General features: G+C 43.0%; 1 long non-coding RNA gene across 1 annotated transcript; it reads left to right on the plus strand.

Moving 5' to 3' along the window:
- Positions 1 to 2,200: 2,200 nt before the first annotated feature.
- LOC124328805 lies at positions 2,201 to 3,520 on the plus strand. Its single transcript, XR_006916490.1, has 3 exons — positions 2,201 to 2,429; positions 2,598 to 2,692; positions 2,909 to 3,520. It is a non-coding gene; the product is annotated as an uncharacterized LOC124328805 (long non-coding RNA).
- The last annotated feature ends 8,900 nt before the right edge of the window (positions 3,521 to 12,420 follow it).

A 12,420-nucleotide genomic window follows, 5' to 3' on the forward strand; every position in this document is an offset into this window, starting at 1 on the left:
AAAAACACAAATTGACTTCCAGCACAAAATAATAATTAAAAAAAAACCAACAGTTCCCTCCTCCCCACTAATAAAGTTAGTAGTAATATACCACCTTCTGAATTCTGTTCATTAATGAAATCATGGGGGAAGAAAATATTTGCGAGCGACGATTGTGTTCACTTTCGTTTGATTTCGAGTTTGTTTTCTTTGATTTTTTGTCTTGTGTCGATCCTTGTTGTTTTTGTTTCGCCCGCCTTTAATTTGAACAAATGAACTTTTTCGTGGCTTCATTTGTTTCTATTTTGTAAAACCCCCTTTTTCCTTTTCGTTTTATTTTTCGTATACCGTTGACCATATTCTTATCCTCTCTCTCTCTGTGTTGCAAAGTCGTGATCCTCTCGATCTTCACACCAAGAAAATATGTGCATGCAATTAATTTCCTCCTCCGAACAAAATCAATTAAAAATAAAATCCCCTCAAAAAAAAATAAATAAAAAAAAAAAATAAAACAGACGAGAGAGAAACGAATCAGCAAAAAGAAAACGCGACAAAAATGCTATTAAATGAAAAATGTTCCAAATGAAGACAACAAAAAAAAAATAAGATGATTCAAAAAATATATCTTACAAAAATTCGAAATTTCGTTTACTTTATTTATTTCTTTTTCCAAAACGTTTCTTTTCTTTTAATTTTAAAAGACGGATGGACCGGGATGGCATTTCCAAAGTGGCTGAAACGTTCATTTGGTATTCACGCCGAGCACTAGACGAGAAGAAAAGAGGCGACAGAAGGAGCGAACGCAACGCGGAATGAGTTGAAACGTTGTTTGCCGAAACCACCCGGAGTTCGTTCGTTCGTTCGTTCTTTTTTGTTTCTTCTTGGTAAAAAAAAAAAAAACTCCTGCGCCGTAAATGGGCGGACGCTGGAATGGATGTTGTCTCGTTTCGTCCTTCACCTCGTCCCGTCGTGATGTCGTAAAAAGAAAATTTTTTCCCCAGTCGAGTGCGCATTTCTTCTTCTCGCGTCTCTGTTGATGATGTCAACATCTCTCAAGTGATGACGCGCGTGTTGTGTGCGAGAGCCGATTGGAATCCAAGGCCCGACGTTTCACGCCAATGAATGGCCCGCGTTTTGTTTTCCCGTTTATGATGAACTGCGGATGTTTGACCCCCTTGGCTCATACCAAAATAATAATAATAAAAACAAGGGGGGAATGTGCTCTTCTCGGTACCTCATTCCCGTCCTTCACCGTTCACTAATGAGGACCCTGCTCGACGACGTTATGAACGGCTCATCACGTGAAAAAGGAAAAAGAAAAAGAACCCTACCAGTTTTGTCTTGTATTGGAATAACATAACCCCTTCCAAAAAGTCTTGAGGGAGGGTGAAGCCTGAGGAGAATCAAAGATGGAGGTGGTCCGACTACCTTTTTGTTTGATAGAAACCGGTTTGTTTTCTAAAACAAAACAAAAATAAAAATATCCTTGGTTCATACAAAGAATATTGTTTACCCCCTCTGTGTGTGTGAGAGGGCTTCATCATTTATACTCGTTTTCGTTCAGAAACTTATACGATATACATCATTTCCTTTTACTATTATTATTATTCCAAGATTTTTTTTTTTTTCTATCATTTTTTCTATCATTTTATTTATTTATTTTTTTGGTGGGGCGCCGGGCAGCTCCTCCCGGACTCTGGCTCCTGTCCAAACTAATGCGCCGCATACGTTTTTTTTTTTGGTTGGGTTGCAGTTAGAATATGGAGAGAAGACAGAGACGCTGAGCTCCGCCCCATCACTTTCATCCATATGTGCGTGTTATTATATATTATGCATTCATTTTTTTTTTCTTCCTTTCTCCCCCCTTATGCCCCTCGAGGACACCGAGTTTTTTCTTGTGCGTCTATAGCGACATTCGAGACGTTTTAAGTATCATCGTTATTATTATTATTCGGTAATAAAGGCCGCGCGGCGAAAATTCTGTCGTGTCGGCTGAAAAGTCCACATTCCAATCAGCGGGATACCAGTGTGTAATTTTCTCTTGGAAGCCAAGAGGAATACATTTTAAAGACTAGAATTATCCCGATCAGTTCAGCGGATGTCGTGGGTCACAAAACCACTTTTGATTGTTTTTGAGCGGGAAGGATTTAAAAAAGGAAGAGTCGATTTTTTAATTGTTTTATCGATTTCTTAAAGATGGCTAATGGGCATAGTAGAAAAACAGTCAAAAGTTGTCGTCTGCTTTGTTTAAAAGTTTCGTAGAAGCATTGAACAAGAGACAAAGTTTAAAAGATTACAAAGAAAACGGAACCATTATACTTTTTGGGAAACGTACACGTTGCTGCACGAGAAAAAGCACAACAAATAAAACTACAAAAATGTGGTCGTCGTGTCTCGTGTGAAACTGGTGTCGCGACTCTCCGTGCTCTCCACGCCATGCCGTTTGGCAGGTAAATCAAACTAAGAATACAAATGTAATGCTTATGGGGGCTTAAATTGAAGAGAAACCTGTTCCAAATTTGTGAAATGTTGTGAGTTCCTGACTAGCATTCATCATGTAAGCCCCCTGCCGATGCATGACAGGTTGTTTGCACTATGTAACCATTTCTTTTGTGCAGATTTGAGGCCTGCCATCGTTACAAAAAATATATGCCAGTTTTCACTTCTGCTGGTATTGACTGTCAACAGCAACAACCTCACCATCATCGCTTGGGTAGTGATTTTCGTTACTTTTATTAACCTGTGATGTCTGCTAGATATTTTAATGATGTAACATGACTTGCACAAATGCAGTGTATTACATAGAAACCTTGACTTCTCCTGTTTATTAATAATTAGGGTTTGCCCACTGTCTCATTTTCAACTTTTCCTTCCTTATTAGTAGTTTCTGTCAAAATTTTTCGTAACCCAATTTTGATTTTGCATTTAGATAAACAGCATCCCGTTTGAGTTGGAAAACCTACCCAGGATGTCGGTCGAGTTACGGATCTCTTCTTCCCCTTTCTTGAAATGTCCACGTGTACACCCATGTGAGTGTGGGGGTATTCACGAGACTTTTCCTATCCCGCCTGGTGGATTCAACTTTTCTGCGGATGGATGGATCGCTTGTGGATGCCTGGCCGTATTTCCCGGCCTTAAAGGTAGGAAAACTGTTTCTCTATTCTTCCTTTTTTGACTATCTGGTGGCTTTGTTTTATAAATCGTGACATAGTACGGAGTACGATTATTCCTGAGCTATGCGATTGACTGGAACTGTTTTCTCTTGCCATTTTTGTTGACTCAGTTAGGGTTCATTAAATAACTCGTTTGTTGAACGACTGGAGATCAGGCCTGTTTTTGTACCCCACAATTTTGTCTGTGGGTTAATGAATCAAATTCGAACATATTTGAACTTTTAAACACTTCCAGGAAAGTGCAATTAAAAATTGTATGACCAAGAGGGACCAGCCGCCACACCGGTACCTCCTCGTTGTTATTTCATTCATACACACATCTACCCTCTTAAAATCCCCAGCAATGCCCATGCAATTTTTGTTTTTCCTTTTTTTCCCCTTTAATAGGAAGAATTGATTCGATTTTTATGGGCGGACAAAACTTTCGATTAAGAATTTTCGAATTCTTTGGCCTTTTGTTAATTGAACGTAAAAAAAACTTGGCGGCGGCGGCGGCGGCGAGGGCAGAACCCCAGCGATTCTTTAATAAGAAGAATGTGGCCTTAAATTTTCAAGGAACAAACGGTGCCTTGGTTGTTTTTAATAATATCGAGTCCATTATTCCAATCAGCGAAGAAAATGGGGTCGAACCGGATCTGTTGAAATGTCGGGTCCAACTAAAAAAAAGGCGAAAGGGTTAATCACGTCGGATTTATTCCCAGTCAGGGGGGGAGGGGAGGGCGAAATATTTAAGACCAGGCTCACGCCGCAGCCTGCCGAGACTTGATATGAACGATGACGACGAGGAGGAAATCGGTACCGACTCACGTTGCGAGGGAGGGAATGTATTAAAAGGGCCGCAGGGTGGTGGTGGTGGTGGCCGTAAAATGCGGAAATGTAATATCGACGTCGCGTCGTGATATCAAATATGCATTCCTTAACAGTCGCCTTGGCCGTTGGGACTTGGCTGCTGGATGTGTAAATCAAACACTCATCAATTCCGCTGGAAGGTCGAAGCAATAACCGGGGGAAGGGGGGGACTATATAAGCCACAAGCGCAGTTATCCCAAAATGGGAAGGAGGGAGGAATTCAAATTTCTGGTGATGTGGGGTAGTAAAACATAAGAAGAAGAAGAAGGAAAATGGAAACCTGACGAATAGCTGATTATTCATGCCCATTCATCGACTTTTGCCCTCGTCTCGCATTACGTCCAAACGTGCGTGAATTGTTCGTCTGTTGTTGTTGTTTTTGTTGTTGCAAGTGTCACTTTGAGTCTTTTGCTTTGCAGTTGCTTGAACGTTTTCCAGACTGGCAATCCAATCGTCTCTCTTTTGTTTTTTTGTTGTTTTTGTAAATTCAAATTTAAAAATTCAAATTTCCCTATTCCATTCCGGTTTTTTTTTCTCTCTCTCTCTCTCCATTTTCGAAAGAATTTTTCACGCACACACGGGTCGTCACTTGTTTCTATTCCATTGACGACCATTTTTGGTCCACTCAATAGAAAGCCGAAACGAATTTTCTCATTTTCAAACCCCAACCCTAAAATCTATCCGGAATGTTTGTCTATTTTGTTTTTTCTTTAAAAAAAAAAAGCTGCAAAGACGAAAAAGCCAATCTCTCATTCCACTTTGATCGCCGCCATCTTTCTTCTGCCCGTCTCGCTCGCCAGTCTCCCTCGCCCGCTGCTGGGAAAAAGAAGAAAGAAAATGTATAAACACGTCCACTCAAAAAAGAGACGGGCAAAAGAAGTTGGGGGGGTTATACTACGCGGACGATGTGTCCACTTTTTTTTCTCTTTTAAGTGCTTATGTGTCGTCTATATGGCTACAGCTCGCCTATAAGCGCATACATGTAGAGAGAGTATAGTCTAGAGAGAGAAATATAGTGTAGTAAAGTATAACTGTTCAAGTGGCAACGTATAAGGAAGCCATTGACTATATACGCCGCTGCTGCTGCTGCTGCTGCCGCCACCGCGGACGTGATTGAAATTCCTAGCCGGAGATTCGTGAGGAGGCTGCCTGAACACGCTGTCTGTCTCTCTCTCTCTCCCTTTCTGTCTTGTCTTTTTACTATTGTATAAAAAAACAGGATGTGGGTCACGTGATGGAAGGGAGACCCTTTTGGGCTTCGGCAGAGAGAACCTTGGGAAACGAGAGGGAAAGTTGTGAGATGGATTCGTGTCTATAACCCAAGTAGCTGCTGCTGCAGTATTATTATTATTTCTTCTTTTCTTTTTCACTTGTATAGGAATATTGTTATTACGTGCAACACACTCTTGTTCCCGCTGCGGTCTAGACTGCCACCACCCGTTATCTTTTCGCAGAGTATAGGACAGCAGCAGCAAAATAGCATTTGGCCAAAACTGTGTAGAGAGAGAGAGAAAGACTACTGGATAGTATTAAAAGACCGAAACTATCAGCCGTACGAATCGAATATATTTGTCGGCAGCCATTTGACATGTTGCCGACGAGGATAATAACAGCACAGCTGGGGGGGTTTCCGATAAAAAAACGAGTTAAACATTTTCGATCGTTTTGTCCTACAACATTTCGCAATGGCCTCAAAACGGAGAGACATTTTGTGTGTGCCCTCATCATTGTTAAAGCGAATAATGGACAGCCGGCCCGTTTACTGGATAATGAGTCCAGCCGAATAGATTTTTTTTTTTTCAAAATCAGCTGCTGGCGCAGTGAGAGCGGTCAGAAAGACTGGGCGAGTGATTGAATCGGCAGCGTGTTAGACACGACTGGTTTAGTGCTGGCCATTGTCAATCTCAATAACTGTCACGCCGGACGGGGGGAAACATATTGTTTGGACCTGTGCGCATTGGCGGCAAACACAAACCGCCAAGAAGATTTGGGTCAAGTCGCTTCTTCTTCTTCTTCTTCTTTTGGTGCCGAGATTTATCTCTGAAAACATTTCGCTTCTACTTTTCTCAGTCATGTCGCAACAGTATAAAGAAAACGCATTTTATTTTTATTTTTTCTTCTCTTTTACGTTAAAAAAACATCTTGTGTGTGTACATCTACGAGCAAATTACGATTTGATTCGTGAGCCAGATGCTCGGCCACGTTTTTCTCCGTAGAAAATAAAAAAAAATTCATTGTTTTTAAATTTTATTTTTTGACCCGGCAATCAATAAGCTCGTCTCTCTCTCTGCGTCCCGTCTGTTGTATTTCATCTAAAGATAATGGAATAATAACAAAATCAAATTTTCCAATTGGGAAGAAGAGAAGAACAAAAAGTTGGAAGGGTCGTCGTCGTCGAGCTGCTGACAAAAGGCAATGAATTTTAGATTTATGCAATAGGCTGGTTGGTTGCTGAGGCAACGACGACCAAGAAGAAGAAAAGAGAAAAACATTTCTTCTTTTTTTTCTTCCGCGAGATGTTTGTGTGTGTATGCGACTCAGCAGGATGTTCTCTCTTTATTATTCCGTTGCTTCCACCCGTTTTGTTCTATTCCGCCCGTTGATGGCCGCCGCCGCCTGTGTGTGTGCCCGATTTATATAAGAACCTACACGCCATTTTTGCTGTCTCTTGTGATGTTCTTATTGTCTTGTTACACTCGCAATAAGTCCGTCCTCTGTCTCTTTTCCCGTGGCAGAGACCGACAGATTGTGTCGTACGACGGTTGTGTGTATTTGTCGCAAGTAACACACGACGACGACGACGAGTTTTGAGAGTAGACGAACGATAAGTATCGCTGCGGGAAGGAAGTGGGGTCTCCTCCCTACGCCAAACAATCGCCGCAACAAGGCGAAATATGTGTAGCCTCTGCTCGTCGTCGTGTGTAATAGACTTGAATAATATATACGGGATATCGCTGCCGGGAGGAAACGCGGGAGCAACAACAACAACAACCAAAAAATTGGGGGGGAAAAAAAGAGTTGAGCTTGGCATTTTACCCAATTTTCTTCTTTCCCGGCGTGTCCCGCCGACTGTGTCATCGTTTCGTGTTGGGGGAAATAATAAACTCGACGCTTATAATAAAAGAAGAAAAAAGAAAAGTTACGCAACAAAAAGAAAAAACCTTAAACTTCCGGTTAACGCGGGAGGTTGGGTGGGTGGGTGAGATTTCTTGGGAAATTCACGCCACCCTGTTTTTTTTGTACTATCTGATTTGATGATAACTATTCAACCGCGCCCTTTCATCTCTTTCGTGTCGAGTCGCCATTTACACCCCGCAAACGTCGTCAAGGAATTTCATCATTACACACTGACACGGTCCCGAATCAAATCCCGACAGCGGTTTTTTGGTTTCTTTTTATATCATTACGCAACCGGTTTACATTTGTGGCGACAAATAAATGACGGAGAAGAAAAGAAAAAAAACAAAGTCTGTCGTGCCGTTCAAAAATTAAGTGATTGTCAACCGCGGTGTTATTTCAAATTTCTCATTTTTGCATAGAAATCGGCGTGTGAGGGACATAAATAAAAACGGGAACTCGGACAGGACGGACAGATGACCTTTTAAAAGGGTATGGGGGCCTCTGGTGGTGGTGGGGCACACGGTGGGCCTTTCTGCTAAATAATATACAAAACAACACGAGAGAGAGAGGGAATGACGGATAGCATGTGCGTGTGAAATGTCCCTCGGTTGCGACCCCACCCCTCTTGTGGGTGACGTGTCCCTTCTTCTTTCTGTGCTAACTCTGAATATAGTTGTAGAGAGAGAGAGGGGGGGGGGGGAACGGGGCTGGCTGGCTGGCTGGCTGCTGTGGGACACACACATGAGGTGGCGGGGTTGTGTACATTAAACAATCCTCACTGCTGGATGTGTCTACACTCCTCCCCAGCCAAACTTTTACGGCCGGTTCAGCAGCAGCAGCGGATATAGGCAGCAGCACCGGACCATATGGGCGACGGCCGTGTGTATATGCGCGTGTGCGCGCACTCTCTCTCTCTCTGCCAACCGTTTTATTTTTGGGTTCGACATACAAAACACACAGCAGACATGGAGAGAGAGAGAGAGGGCCAGCCTGTCGTCTGGGACTGGGGCTGGCCCCCCCTTTTATTTTATTTTCCCCTGTGTGTTCATTCCCGAGTTGCGCCGGAGCTCATGTATAGAGAGAAGTTATTCCCTTTGGTACACACATACACACGAAACCCTCAGCTTCTATATTCCCCCGGATGAGGAGTTAGGCGCAGTTTCGAGAAGAGGGGGTGGGGGGATATGTTGTGTGGGGTGGAAGTGGAAGGGTGGGGGGGACCCAACTTCCGCAACATCTGCAATGTTTTAATTTGAAACTTTGGGCTTTTTTTTCCCCTTCTTTTTCTTCCCTTTTCATTTCTGCGAGTTGTTGTTTTTAACCGAAAGACGCCGAACGTGTGTCCGCAGCTTTTTTTTTCTTACTAAAATAAAAATTGCCCGAATGGCTGATGTGTTTGTTGTGGCGTTGCAACATTTTGGCTCAATATTCTGTTTAGACCCAGAAGGAGACAAGAAAAAAAAAAAACACGCCGAACATTTTTATTTTATTTTATCGGGTGAGGGAAAAAAAAGCCCCGGTGTTTGTCCAAACGGAACGAACGGCGCTGCGCGGTCACCAGAACTTTCCGACCCGACGACGAGATAAGAGCAACTCGAACAGGTGAAAACGGGAAGTGCCGTATCAAATAAATTTTTAAAAAAGAAGGTAGACAACAACAACAAGGGTGCTCAGAAGTGTCCAACAAACAAAAGTAAAATAGGATAAGAAATAGAAAATCGAATTGTATTCGTCTATGCGACGATCGAGCGGTTTCGAAAGCAAAATGCTCTTTTATATCCTTCAAATGATATTATTAGCTACTCCTCTTGTTATAATATTCCTTACATAGAGCGTCTATTTTTTCCCTTCCAATTTTCGTTCTTTTCTTTTCCCACCAATTATTTCCCGAAAGAAGAAGAAGAAAAAACCGACTCACACCGGTCGTTTGGGTTTGAGAAGCTTCCGCAAACTGCGGTGTGAGCTCATCCGGTCACCGAGGCAAAAGACGTGTCTTGTATATGTCTATTCTATAGTGTAGTGTAGTGTGTAGTGGTGTACAGCTATTATCGACGTGTCTATATCTCTCTCTCAAAAGAGAAGAAGGAAAAAGATAAAAACTAATAATCAGAAGAAATGCGATGATGGATGTCATGTTCGGGAAGAGTCGGGAGGGAAATGGAGGGGATTGATCGTACACACAAAAAAAAAAACTTAAAAGACACACTCTTAATACGTGTATATTTTCTTCCGTCTTTTTCTTCTTGTAACATTTGGTGGCCCAGAATCACGCAACATTTCCTCGGGGGTATTACACGTTTTTTCTTTCTTTTTTTTTTCTTTTGCCTTTGACCGCAAATTCCCGCTGCTACTGTCTGTACCTCTCCAGGGCAATCCTCCGCTCTTCCCCCCTGTTAAAACCGCCCTCGTGTACCGCCGTCGTGTATAAATATCGTCTCGGTGGTTATTTTGTCTGCTGCCATCCAATTTTCGGTTTCCTTCTATTTCTCCCCCCCCCCTTTTTTATCATCCCGTAGTGCTGCGTAGAAATGTCGGACGCATTATAGACCGGGAGAATACGTGAATAGCCGACGACGACGACGACGACTTCATGATGTGCCACTGCTGGCCCCTTTTATTTTTCAAAAAGAGAAAGGAAATTCAGTAGAGACAGCGACGAATCAGCGAAAGTTATTTCCATGTAATGGTGAACGACGTCTGTCGTTAAAAACAAACCGAACTCGAAAAAATGTTGAAACGAAAAATAATGGCGCTCGTCTTTTATTGAATGAGCAAATTGCTCGTTGACGCTTCATCATGTTGACAAATGCCTTTTTTTTCTCTCTTATTTTAGCTGCTGCGGGTTTTTTCGAAAATAAATACGACGCGGGACAAATGGATCGGGTCAATTTTTGACTAGATCGTCTATTGGCATTCTCGGTGCGCCGGGAGGGGGGAAACAAAATCGTGAAATGAAGCGCACACGTCATAGGGGTCTGCATTAGACAGTATATAGGAGATCCAACAACACACAGAGTCGACAATTAAATGTTTATTAAACGCCGCAAGGGCCCGAGTCCACCCGCAGCACTCACCACCACCCACCGCCTATATATGTTGTAGCCCCCCTCAGTCCACGTCTAATGTTGGCCATCATTCCCGATGATTGAATCATCAATTATTGTGTGGATGCGGCCGGAAAAGACTCATTGACCGAGAAAAGAATCAGGAAAGCGGCTATCTCTCTTTCTTCTTCTGATTCTTCTTATTCTTCTTCTGATTATTATTATATTCCCCCTTCTTCTTCTTCTTTCCTTGTTCTTGTGTGTGTGTGTTAGTAGTTGACTGAGTGACTGACTAACTCGAAGAGAATATAAATCTTCGTCCGCTTCCCTCATCAATAGGAGAGAGAGGGAAGGGGGAAAAAAGCGAAAATGACGAATGGATTATTTCGAGACGTTACAAGAAGAAGAAGAAGAAGATGAAATATTGATGGTAAATAAAATGACGCTGCTGCTTTTTTTGGCATTCGTGCAAAAGATTTTTTGGCCGTGACTCGACTAGAACACAGAATGTATATAATAAAATATACAAGCACGATAAATGCTCTAATGATGTAACCCCCCACAGTGGGGTGTCCATGTATATCGTTACATCGCCTTTTTCTTCTTCTTCTTCATTTGTTCAATTTCGTTTTTCCCGACTTTTCTTTTTCTTTTTTTTTTTGTTGGGGTTGTTGATGTATCGACTCTCTCCCGCGGGACTAACCAGCCAAAGAGGAGAGAAGGAAGGACACAGATGAGCAGAAAAAGTCAGTGGGACTCACGACGGTGGAACGACGAGCGGTCGTCGGGGATTTATGACCTGAGCGTCCCTGAAAGCGATTAGATTATCGGTTGTACTGTACTCCACTCGAATGTGTTTTCCGTTCAATTCCCGCGTGATGTCTCTACGTGCGTGAGGCAGGCCACTATAAGGCACCGCTTTTTTTTATTTATTTTGTTTTTATCTAGGGGGGAAAAATAAAGGTGGGCGAAGGTATCTATCTAATACTCTCTCTCTCTTTTGCGTCTCTGTATAGTAACATGTTAGGAGCCGTAGATCACACGGTTGGTCAATTGTTTTCGTGCACCTGCGAGCGCAGTTATCAGCGTGAAAAAAAAAAAAAAAAAAAAAAAAACAACAAAAAGGGAAAACGAAGAAAAGATTTTTGGAACTTTTTTATAGGCTTTTTATTGATGTGACGAACGAATAGCGAGAGTCGGATTGTTTGCTTCTTTTCCTATGTATTCTTTTGGGTTGGCTAGGCGTCGTCTAAAATAGTCAACGGTTGTCTATAAAGGACACAGCGGCCCAAAAGGAACGTGCGCGCGCTCGCCCATATCTCAGCAGCAGCGAAAGGGTCAAATGCTGCCCATCCAAAGTTAATTGGAAATGCTCGTCATGGCCCCAACAGGCCTCGGCCATGGTTGTTCCGAGAGGCCCAACCCTTTTGTTGAAAGATCTTTTTGACGCTCGCACATTTACTGACGATGGGAAAAAGATTTGAACATTTTCTCGAAGAGAAAAAGAAAAACGAAAAGAAGAAGAAGTTTCGTTCCCCCCTTTTCCTCCATACGACTTCCTTTGAAGGCGCACAAGATGGATAGGACTGAGCAGAGAGAGAGAGAGAAAGTCCAAAGTCATCCGAGAATATTGTGTACAGCTTTTGGTGGAATAGCAGAGAGAGAGAGTCTCCCGCTGCACAGCAAAGTTATTCAACCCCCAGGGGCGACTAAGAAGAAGAAGAAGAAGAAGCTGAAACAACATCCGCTGGGTCCTGTGTGCTGTTCAAGCCCAAACGCACGGGCCCCTTCTTGGTCTTGTGTATATGTTAGATATTTCCCAAATAGCCAGATGGGATGGAAATCGGCTGCTAATTGAAGGGGTGACGTCGCCCGGCCGATGGGGATTCGCCAGAGAGTTTGTTGCGTCAACAATGGCACGTTGCCGGCCATTCGGGATCGCCACCCACGGCCGATCGTCCGCAATTGGCCGAGATGACGCACAGGAGTTGATGCCACTCGGGCCATTACATCACCTGCCAGGTATGTGTGAAGGCGAAACGGTGGTGGACGACGACGACGATTGTTGCGCTTATTCTATTGCCATGCAGCAGCACGTCGACTACCCACACACACACACACTCGAACGCCGCCCGACAACCAAAAGCCGTGAGGCAATTTCTCTTGAAAAGTAGAAGAAGAAGAAGTTGTCATTCCGCCAACGGATCACGTCACCCTCGGCCGTGTCGAAATATATCGACCAATGAATCACATCC

The sequence above is a fragment of the Daphnia pulicaria genome, chromosome 3 (assembly GCF_021234035.1).
Source record: "Daphnia pulicaria isolate SC F1-1A chromosome 3, SC_F0-13Bv2, whole genome shotgun sequence".
NCBI lineage: Eukaryota > Metazoa > Arthropoda > Branchiopoda > Diplostraca > Daphniidae > Daphnia > Daphnia pulicaria.